This window comes from Pinus tabuliformis, chromosome J (genome assembly GCF_031772625.1).
Source record: "Pinus tabuliformis cultivar Carrire ecotype Pingquan chromosome J, CPIR1, whole genome shotgun sequence".
In the NCBI taxonomy this organism is placed as follows: Eukaryota; Viridiplantae; Streptophyta; class Pinopsida; order Pinales; family Pinaceae; genus Pinus; species Pinus tabuliformis.
This window is the reverse complement of record NC_142295.1, coordinates 1,019,207,314-1,019,216,380: the sequence shown is the minus strand read 5'-3', so window position 1 is coordinate 1,019,216,380 and position 9,067 is coordinate 1,019,207,314. Positions and strand designations below refer to the sequence as shown.

The following is a 9,067-nucleotide window of genomic DNA, read 5'->3' as shown; positions in this document are numbered from 1 at the left end:
TTTATCATCTCGTTCAGCACAAGAGGAGCTGATTGAAAGATGTTTTTCGTTTTGCAATGGGAAACTCAATATGTTGATTAATAATGTCGGTACAAATATGAGGATTTCTCATTTCTTATGTCTACCAACTTTGAATCAGCTTATCATATATCTCAGCTGTCATCAAAAAAGGGGAAGCATTGTTTTCATTTCATCGGTTGTTGGTGTTGTAGCTATTCTCTGGTACCATATATGCAGCCAGCAAAGGAGCAATGAGCCAACTCACAAAAAATTTTGCATGTGAGTGGACAAGTGACAACATACGTGTTAACTGTGTGGCACCATGGCATACCAAGACATCACTCGTGGAGAAGTTCTTGGAAGACAAAGAGTTTGTGTTACTTGATCGTACTCCTTTAAAGTGTCTTGCTGAGCCTCATGAAGTTTCATGCCTCGTAGATTTTCTTTGCCTACCTGCAGCTCTTTATGACACATGGCCTCTACTACAGCGCGCTGGATTTTGGGATTATGTTCGTGGAATTGCTGGGTGTTATAGATCATTCCGTTCATGCGCAAATGGAGGAAGACAAATTTGAACCATCGACACAAGATATCTCAACTCTCTCTTTTTCGCCTCTGATTTGCGTTGTTGGGACTGTTTTGCCGGAATTTATCAAGCGGGGACAAAGGCATGATGGATATACAGAAAAGAAGAATGCGACTTCTGTTGTTCATGGCAGGCATCGTAATTCTTAGCATGACAACTGAAAATTGCAGGCAGCTCGTGGGAGAAGAAACTTCTTCAAAGAGTGGAAAGTTTTCATGGATTAATCGCTTTGACATAGGCTCTGGAATACTTTTGTCATGCAAGCGAAAGCGACTAGGCACAAGCAATGGTAATGTTATTTCATTTTCCAGATTTATTTGTGCAGCCAAAATGGCCTCTTGTGCATGGCCAGCCATTTACCCTATTTCCAAATTGAAAAGGAACTCTACTGAAAATTCTACAGAAATTAACAAGAAGTTTCGGCCCAGACAATTTGAGTATCATCCATCTGATGCTAGTTTGATGGTCTTCGAGACTTTGGATGGGGAAGTGGTTGTGATCAACCATGAAAGTGGTAAAATTGGCGGCCATGTTCAGTCAGTTGGAGCAAATCATAGTATTCTTGGTCTCTGTTGGTTCAACAAGGACCCTTCCAAGCTTATTGCTGGCTCTGACAATGGCACATTACAACTGTATGATGTGAACCGAATGCGCTCAACTATTCTTCCTTCCAGATATGGTGCAGGCAGCAGCAGTAGAAACCTTGCCACTTACACATATGAAGAGTTTGAGAAATTAACATCTGTCCATATTAATGCAACAGATAATTATTTCCTTGCTAGTGGATATTCAAAACATGCTGCTCTGTATGATGTGTGCAGTGGAAAATGGTTACAGGTTTTCGAAGATCTCCACCGTGAACATATAAATGTGGTAAAGTTTGCTCATCATTCCCCATACTTGTTTGCGACTTCATCATTTGATCAGGAAATCAAAACGTGGGACTTACGACAAAAGCCTACACATCCTTTGTATACAACGACCAGCTTAAGAGGGAATGTGATGGTGTGCTTTTCTCGTGATGACCATTATATCCTTTCCTCAGCTGTGGATAATGAGGTCAAGCAACACTTAGCTGTGGATGGAAGGTTACATATGAAATTTGACATTACTCCTACAGGAAGTGTTCAGAACTATACTCGGTCATATTATATGAATGGGAGGGATTACATTATTAGTGGGAGTTGTGAGAAAAAAGTTGTTCGTATATGCTGTGCTCAGACATGATCTTGGCAAAGGTGGCCATGAATTGAGTAAGAGCACAGGAAATGCTGGTGGCAGACTTGCTTGCGGTGTTGTCGGTCTTCAAGGATGAATATGAGCAGTTGGTTATTTATAGGCTGGTTCAAATGGTGAACCGTGAAGCCTAGCAAACAGCAGCTATTCAATTTTGTGAGGAGGTTAGAGGAAGACTGTGTTTTTTAAATCACACAGTAGTTTCGTAGCGCGCTACGAAACTGCTGTAGATGACTGTTTTATGAGAAAAAATGAAATTGATGCTGAGGTCAGCAAATCTTGAAAAGGATGACTCGAGGCAAGTAAGGTGACTATTCAAAACTATCCTAGCTGTTCAGAAGATGACAGATGTGCATTGTGAAAGGTGAAATGTTTTGTTTCCAGCTAAAGTCTCGTTAAAGGTACTTTATGACCGAATTATTAGGGTTTTGGTTTTAGTCTTCGGTGATCCGGTTTGTACACCTGTTCAGCTCATAAGGCTTCCAGCTCATTTGAAAGGTGTGGTGATATGCGTTGTTTGGGAAGAATTAAAGAGCAGAGGACATGTTTTTAAAGTGATGAAGAGTGATGGGAGACAGAGGCCGTGAAAACAGAGCACCTCCCTTGGTTAATTAATGAAGCCATCTACATGACTGGAATCCAAGGCCAGCTCATTCAGTGTGTTCTCCTTCAAGATACCTCAACCGAAACAGAAAGAGGACATGTGGCAGCATTCACAAAAGCATCATGCATACGAGGAGATAGAGTTGGATTTTCAATGTAATTAGGACTCTATGTATTTATAGCACAATACCTTATGTATTTAGTAAGTTTGTTTAGAAATAGATAAGGTTAATTAATGGTAGATCATCGAGCTCTCCCCTCATGCTTGTTGAGGAGACTCAAGGTAGTTTTAGTTTTGGTTTTTCTATATATAGTGAAAACTCTGATGTAATAGGGGTTGGAGATTTTATACAAAAACAGAGTTTATTTGGGCCAATGTAAAGACTTATTACAGTAATAGTAAAGCAGTGGTTGTTTCTTCTCAAGATTCTCAATGGATTATATTGTTCAAATATGATGGTGGTGTATTCTCTTAATGTTCTTTTACAGCCTTGTTATAGCATAATCACTCAGAATTCATTTTTAATGCTCTGACTTCCTGTATGTTTGGCAAGCTGTGGTTTATGTGAAATATGTTTGAACATCTGATGCAAAGAGCCTTGACTTCCATGAAATGACTGTGATTTTGTTTACTAAATGTGTGAGACTCCATAGCCCAATGAAGACCAATTTGATATGTGTCCAACCAGCTTTGTTTTCATGAATGTGTGAAGAGTTAGCCATCTGTTGTTGTGAATGATTTTTATCAAAAGTTTGTGAGAGAGCCCTCTCTGACTAAGGAGGCTAATCCTTAGTCTAAAGTCTGGTTGAAAGAGTTACATGAAATCTTGCTTGGTTGCAGCCCTTAGTACTGATTTTGTGATAACATTTTGGTGCGTCTGCCGGGAGTCTGAAGATTATTTTTTCCCGAAATTTTAAGATTGAATTTCTGAAGGTAGCAGGAGTTCAAAGTGGTTTTCGAGGCTGCAAACCTACCTTGGCGACTCCATTGTTGAAGAATTCAAAGTTCATACATTCATGGTGATTCCACTGGAGTTATGAAGGACCCAGAAGCTGCCATTCTTTGTTCAAGGTATGCATGCATAGATTTCTCAGGAATTCATGGTTTCCCAAATCATTTTCCCAAGGATGCATATTTTCTAAGGAATGGCCCCAAATTTAATGGAGAGGATTTGAGTTTAACTCTGAAGCATATCTCAGATTTCTGTCATTTTACTGAGCTTCTTAGAGTTAAAAATGAGGATGTTTGCATTATGTTATTCTATGATTCACTTCAAGGGAAATGCAAACAATGGATTGAAAGTTTTCCTATCAAATCCGTTAAGTCATTTCAAGACTTATGGCTTATGTTTTTGGAGGAATGGATAGATAGGTCAGAGGTGGTGGTAGACTCTCCCTCAGTTGAAAGTTTTAAACAATGGAATAATGATCGTAGTAATGGAGAAACAGTTGAAAATTTTTCTTTGTCTTTATCCTCATATCTGAAATCCCTTGACTGCAAGACAGAAGATAGGATGAGATTTTTTGATGAATTTGCTGAGGACCTTGAAAAAGAAATTGAAGGTTTAGAAGGACAAATTCAGGCATATAGTTTTCATAACCATGATCATTATTTTCAGCAGCTCTCTATGGAAGAACATAAGGAGAGAGTCTTGTTTCCTTTCTTTTTTACACTTGAGGAAATGAACACTGTGGTTGAAGATTAGTTTGCACAGTTGGAAAGTTACAAGGAAAACCAAGCTGATCATGTATTCTGGGATCCTGTAGCTGATTACATGGAAGAGTTTTACTCTCCAGTATTTCAGTTTTTCAAAGAAGATCAGAGACAATTTCAGTGGCAGCGGTCATCACACTATCACATTGGCTCTAAACTCCGATGCAGTCAAAGAAGTCAAATATCAGATAAAACAAAGGATTGGTTACATTGGAAATTTCATATTGATTGAGCAGAAAGAAGTTGAAATGGTTAGGGTAGGTAGGTAGAGGTAAATGCAAATAAGCTCAAGGTTAACTGAGCATTTCTTTTTTTAGTAGATGTAGCTTTCTTTCTCCTACAGTCATGCTTGTCAAGCAAATTTCTGTTTGTCATAAACGGATAAGGCACTGGACCTGCGAGTTCTTAGTGTACCACAAGGGCACACTATCCCAAGTGGAGCCACTGTTATCACTGAAAATTCTGTTGTCAAAAAATTTTTAGCCTAGCTTAAAGTCAGGGTGTTTTCGCAGCGCATAAATCCGTTAGCAGTTTCGCAGCGCCATCTGTTTTAGTGATTTCGTAGCGAAAACACTGACCTTGCACTGGCTGCGCTGCGAAATTGGGAAATGACAGATATTTAAAGTGAATTGATGGAAACACTGCAGGAAACGAGGTTTGTCAAGCTGTTATGTGTGGGCTTGTACTCCATTGAAGGGGAACATTCCAGTGGTAATTTTGCTTTACGCTCATAGCTGTTGTGGCAGGTTCTCATGATCACCAACGAAGGTCCATCAAAACTCTGTTTCATACTCAAGTCTCAAAACCGTGGTCCTTTTTGAAATCAATGCTCGATCAGAATCGGTTATGAGAAGGCTTCTGTTCGTCGACTTATTCCAAGTTATCATTGCCTTGTGTCAGTTGAAGGGTTTTACGAGTGGAAAAAGGATGGAGCGAAGAAGCAACCATTCTATATACATTTTCAAGATAAATGAACAAAGGATTTCCACTGTTAATGACATGTTCGCGTACAGAGAAGGATTTTAATGAATGTTTGACTCAGTGGAAGGAATCTGGGCTGCAGTTTGATGGTACAGTCTGTGTTTTATCATCTCGTTCAGCACAAGAGGAGCTGATTGAAAGATGTTTTTCGTTTTGCAATGGGAAACTCAATATGTTGATTAATAATGTCGGTACAAATATGAGGATTTCTCATTTCTTATGTCTACCAACTTTGAATCAGCTTATCATATATCTCAGCTGTCATCAAAAAAGGGGAAGCATTGTTTTCATTTCATCGGTTGTTGGTGTTGTAGCTATTCTCTGGTACCATATATGCAGCCAGCAAAGGAGCAATGAGCCAACTCACAAAAAATTTTGCATGTGAGTGGACAAGTGACAACATACGTGTTAACTGTGTGGCACCATGGCATACCAAGACATCACTCGTGGAGAAGTTCTTGGAAGACAAAGAGTTTGTGTTACTTGATCGTACTCCTTTAAAGCGTCTTGCTGAGCCTCATGAAGTTTCATCCCTCGTAGCTTTTCTTTGCCTACCTGCAGCTCTTTATGACACATGGCCTCTACTACAGCGCGCTGGATTTTGGGATTATGTTCGTGGAATTGCTGGGTGTTATAGATCATTCCGTTCATGCGCAAATGGAGGAAGACAAATTTGAACCATCGACACAAGATATCTCAACTCTCTCTTTTTCGCCTCTGATTTCCGTTGTTGGGACTGTTTTACCGGAATTTATCAAGCGGGGACAAAGGCATGATGGATATACAGAAAAGAAGAATGCGGCTTCTGCTGTTCATGGCAGGCATCGTAATTCTTAGCATGACAACTGAAAATTGCAGGCAGCTCGTGGGAGAAGAAACTTCTTCAAAGAGTGGAAAGTTTTCATGGATTAATCGCTTTGACATAGGCTCTGGAATACTTTTGTCATGCAAGCGAAAGCGACTAGGCACAAGCAATGGTAATGTTATTTCATTTTCTAGATTTATTTGTGCAGCCAAAATGGCCTCTTGTGCATGGCCAGCCATTTACCCTATTTCCAAATTGAAAAGGAACTCTACTGAAAATTCTACAGAAATTAACAAGAAGTTTCGGCCCAGACAATTTGAGTATCATCCATCTGATGCTAGTTTGATGGTCTTCGAGACTTTGGATGGGGAAGTGGTTGTGATCAACCATGAAAGTGGTAAAATTGTCGGCCATGTTCAGTCAGTTGGAGCAAATCATAGTATTCTTGGTCTCTGTTGGTTCAACAAGGACCCTTCCAAGCTTATTGCTGGCTCTGACAATGGCACATTACAACTGTATGATGTGAACCGAATGCGCTCAACTGTTCTTCCTTCCAGATATGGTGCAGGCAGCAGCAGTAGAAACCCTGCCACTTACACATATGAAGAGTTTGAGAAATTAACATCTGTCCATATTAATGCAACAGATAATTATTTCCTTGCTAGTGGATATTCAAAACATGCTTCTCTGTATGATGTGTGCAGTGGAAAATGGTTACAGGTTTTCGAAGATCTCCACCGTGAACATATAAATGTGGTAAAGTTTGCTCATCATTCCCCATACTTGTTTGCGACTTCATCATTTGATCAGGAAATCAAAACGTGGGACTTACGACAAAAGCCTACACATCCTTTGTATACAACGACCAGCTTAAGAGGGAATGTGATGGTGTGCTTTTCTCGTGATGACCATTATATCCTTTCCTCAGCTATGGATAATGAGGTCAAGCAACACTTAGCTGTGGATGGAAGGTTACATATGAAATTTGACATTACTCCTACAGGAAGTGTTCAGAACTATACTCGGTCATATTATATGAATGGGAGGGATTACATTATTAGTGGGAGTTGTGAGAAAAAAGTTGTTCGTATATGCTGTGCTCAGACATGATCTTGGCAAAGGTGGCCATGAATTGAGTAAGAGCACAGGAAATGCTGGTGGCAGACTTGCTTGCGGTGTTGTCGGTCTTCAAGGATGAATATGAGCAGTTGGTTATTTATAGGCTGGTTCAAATGGTGAACCGTGAAGCCTAGCAAACAGCAGCTATTCAATTTTGTGAGGAGGTTAGAGGAAGACTGTGTTTTTTAAATCACACAGCAGTTTCGTAGCGCGCTACGAAACTGCTGTAGATGACTGTTTTATGAGAAAAAATGAAATTGATGCTGAGGTCAGCAAATCTTGAAAAGGATGACTCGAGGCAAGTAAGGTGACTATTCAAAACTATCCTAGCTGTTCAGAAGATGACAGATGTGCATTGTGAAAGGTGAAATGTTTTGTTTCCAGCTAAAGTCTCGTTAAAGGTACTTTATGACCGAATTATTAGGGTTTTGGTTTTAGTCTTCGGTGATCCGGTTTGTACACCTGTTCAGCTCATAAGGCTTCCAGCTCATTTGAAAGGTGTGGTGATATGCGTTGTTTGGGAAGAATTAAAGAGCAGAGGACATGTTTTTAAAGTGATGAAGAGTGATGGGAGACAGAGGCCGTGAAAACAGAGCACCTCCCTTGGTTAATTAATGAAGCCATCTACGTGACTGGAATCCAAGGCCAGCTCATTCAGTGTGTTCTCCTTCAAGATACCTCAACCGAAACAAAAAGAGGACATGTGGCAGCATTCACAAAAGCATCATGCATACGAGGAGATAGAGTTGGATTTTCAATGTAATTAGGACTCTATGTATTTATAGCACAATACCTTATGTATTTAATAAGTTTGTTTAGAAATAGATAAGGTTAATTAATGGTAGATCATCGAGCTCTCCCCTCATGCTTGTTGAGGAGACTCAAGGTAGTTTTAGTTTTGGTTTTTCTATATATAGTGAAAACACTGATGTAATAGGGGTTGGAGATTTTATACAAAAATAGAGTTTATTTGGGCCAATGTAAAGACTTACTACAGTAATAGTAAAGCAGTGGTTGTTTCTTCTCAAGATTCTCAATGGATTATATTGTTCAAATATGATGGTGGTGTATTCTCTTAATGTTCTTTTACAGCCTTGTTATAGCATAATCACTCAGAATTCATTTTTAATGCTCTGACTTCCTGTATGTTTGGCAAGCTGTGGTTTATGTGAAATATGTTTGAACATCTGATGCAAAGAGCCTTGACTTCCATGAAATGACTGTGATTTTGTTTACTAAATGTGTGAGACTCCATAGCCCAATGAAGACCAATTTGATATGTGTCCAACCAGCTTTGTTTTCATGAATGTGTGAAGAGTTAGCCATCTGTTGTTGTGAATGATTTTTATCAAAAGTTTGTGAGAGAGCCCTCTCTGACTAAGGAGGCTAATCCTTAGTCTAAAGTCTGGTTGAAAGAGTTACATGAAATCTTGCTTGGTTGCAGCCCTTAGTACTGATTTTGTGATAACAGATAGGTCTAGAGAATATGGTACTCCTTCAGATCCTTGGTCGTAAGTGCATAGCACCGACGAAGGAATTCTCCAAGCTATGGTAATTGAAGGAGCACCATGGAATGATTCCCACCATCATTCTCTTCTTTCGAATTATGAAGAAGATACTCAAAATGACCTTTACCATCCTTCAGTAGTTGATTTTCTGTCAAATACTGTAAATACGGTGGATTCCGAGCGAAACTTGTCCAACATTGAAGAGACTATAGCCATAAATATCTCGACCAAAACAGATGTTGTAGAGAATATTTATGTCGGCAAATGTTGTTCTCCTTCAGAGCTGGAAATATATAACGCTCTTTTTCGCGAATTCAGAGATGTCTTTGCTTGGTCATACAGTGAAATGCCAGGCATCGACTCGAGTATCGTTGAACACGAAATTAAGATGTATCCAGATGTCAAACCAGTACGACAACGGCTAAGGCAGGTGCACCCCAAGAAATCCGCTGCCATTAAGGCAGAAGTTGAAAAACTTCTCCATGCTGGTTTCATCTACCCGGTTTCGCTAACCG

General features: G+C 39.6%; 2 pseudogenes; both read left to right on the top strand.

Moving 5' to 3' along the window:
* The first annotated feature begins 736 nt into the window (after window positions 1–736).
* LOC149230325 (protein DWD HYPERSENSITIVE TO UV-B 1 pseudogene) lies at window positions 737–1,813 on the top strand (annotated as a pseudogene).
* Window positions 1,814–5,895: 4,082 nt separating this feature from the next.
* LOC149230324 (protein DWD HYPERSENSITIVE TO UV-B 1 pseudogene) lies at window positions 5,896–7,035 on the top strand (annotated as a pseudogene).
* Window positions 7,036–9,067: the final 2,032 nt, after the last annotated feature.